This window comes from Coenobita brevimanus, chromosome 40, assembly GCF_032717465.1.
Source record: "Coenobita brevimanus isolate Jiangsu-jjx chromosome 40, ASM3271746v2, whole genome shotgun sequence".
Classification (NCBI taxonomy): domain Eukaryota; kingdom Metazoa; phylum Arthropoda; class Malacostraca; order Decapoda; family Coenobitidae; genus Coenobita; species Coenobita brevimanus.
Window position 1 is genome coordinate 15043573 of NC_136993.1, and position 2373 is coordinate 15045945.

General features: G+C 39.7%; 1 non-coding gene across 1 annotated transcript; it reads right to left on the reverse strand.

Moving 5' to 3' along the window:
- Positions 1 to 1223: 1223 nt before the first annotated feature.
- Positions 1224 to 1342, reverse strand: LOC145397290 (5S ribosomal RNA). The gene has a single exon (XR_013896901.1). It is a non-coding gene; the product is annotated as a 5S ribosomal RNA (ribosomal RNA).
- Between the last annotated feature and the right edge of the window lie 1031 nt (positions 1343 to 2373).

The window sequence follows — 2373 nt, forward strand, 5'->3', positions numbered from 1 at the left end:
ATTTCACCTACTTGTCCAAAGTTCATGATTGGAAAAGAGGGAAAATGAGGCATTTCAGACAAAAATGAAGGTCAGAAACATTTGAATTGCATCAAACACTGTAAGAAGAATATATTACACTACCTAGGGCAGGGGTCGGCAACCTTTTCAGTGCGAGGGCCAGAGAAAGCTTCTAGGAGTAGCCTGCGGGCCGGAGTGCCAAAGAGAACCCAAAAGTGACAGTGTACAAAAATTTTATAGAAAAGCAGGCAAACCAGTGACTAGATTACAAGAAATTTATTGAAAAACATGCAAATCATTGACTGCCGAAAACAGTTTGTGACAATATACAAAAAAAATATATATATATATATATAGAAAAGCAGGCAAACCAGTGACTAGATTACAAGAAATTTATTGAAATACATGCAAATCAGTGACTGCAGAAAACAGTTTGTGACAATATACAAAAATTTTGTAGAAAAGCAAGCAAACCAGTGACTAGATTACTAGAAATTTATTGAAAAACATGCAAATCAGTGACTGCAGAAAACAGTTTTATCAAGAGACATGCAAATTAGTGAGATGGTTGGTGCTGTTTGCCATGGAGAAGTGATTCAATATCTGGATCGATTGATGAGGTAGACAAGAGCAGAATGTCATTGAGGTGGCGGTCACTTAGCTGGGAGTGAATGCGAGACTTTGTATATTTCATTTTTGAAAAGAGTTGCTCACAACAGTATGTGCTGCCAAACATAGCAACGATGCATTTTACATGCTCAATGTAATTTGGAAATTTGTCAGAAGGGAGGACGAGGTCACGGAAGAAAGACAGTGGAGAAGTGGTATGGTACTTTGCCTTCAGTTCATCATTACACTGAAGCTCCGTGGTGCTTCTGTGGTAAAGATCTCAGTCATGTAAATTTGCCCCGCGCTACCCGCCGCGATCACGTCGCGAGGCGCCGACTTACCCATTTAGTTGGCTAGGCTGTTGCAGTCCGGATTGTTATATAAATATCAAGCAGGGTGACGGGCCATGAGTTCGGACTCTGCGGGCCGGATCTGGCCCACGGGCCGGAGGTTGCCGACCCCTGACCTAGGGGATGTATTGTCCATTTCATTCATTCATTCATTGCCAGACGCCATGTATCCCAAACGGGGTGGCCAAGGGCTTAGAGTTAATTGTTTTACAGGGAAGGGCACTAATCCTCCACCAATCCCACTGACACGTAGGGAGAACGTTATGCCAACAGCATCTGGTGTTCCCAGGCGGTCACCCATCCAAGTACTAACCAGACCCAACGTTGCTTAACTTCGCTGATCGGACGGGAAGCGGTGTACTCAACGTGGTATGGCCGTTGGTATGTATTGTCCACTTGTAAAAATTTACCTCTATTTCTTCAGTACATTTAATTGTAATTCATTCTGTACCAACGTGTATCTAATGTTACAGTTATTTGCTCAGTGCATGTAAGTAGTTATGTTCAGCAATATATTAACAATTCAGTGTGATTTCTGTTGGATCAGTTGCTCCTAGCGTAAGCCCAATCCTCCAGCTTCAGCTAGAGGTATTGCAGTACTTCAGTTAACAGTGTTTGTATATATTTAGTTTTCACCCTAATAGTTACTGATTTGAAGTAAGTCAGGTTGCCCAATTGCAGGTAAATTTTATATTCCAGGGAATGTGAATAAAATGTAATTTTATGAAAACCCTAGTCAGTTTGTGAAATGGATTTTAACTTGGGTTGATCTTGGTTATGTTAGTATAAATGAAGGTTGTAGTTAGGTGAGGTTAAATTACAATATTTAAGAAGGGTTAGATAAGGTTAGGTAATGTTAATGTTAGTTTTGGTTAGTATAGGTATGTTTAATAAAGGGTATGACTAGGTTATGGTAAGTTGCACAAAACATAATCTGAATTAGTCAAATCTAATCCAACCCAGCCATATTTAACCAAACCTGATCTGACTTAAACTGAAATCTAACCAAAATCATCCTGATCTAAAAATCCATGTCACAGATTGACTATTGATTTAAGAAAATTACTATTTTCACATATTTCCTGTAACATTATAGGCTATAACCTACTGTTTTTGTTGCTGTCGTTGCTAAGTGAGTACTATGAAATATGTGGTTAAGAATGAAGATTATAGCAGTCTAACTTTGGTTTGGCTAGCACAGTTTTTTTTTTATTTGGTCAGCCACCTTTCCCCCATATTATCCCTTGAGCATTAAACCAAATCCTCATTGTGTTAAGGGTATGGCACCTAACCTGGAGGTGCAAAGGCCCAGTACAGTAACATGCAACAGTTGAAAATCCATCCACGACGGGTTTCCCCACAGTTACGCTTTGAATACGGTAGGTTAAATTTGGATAGCCAAGATTTGGTAAGG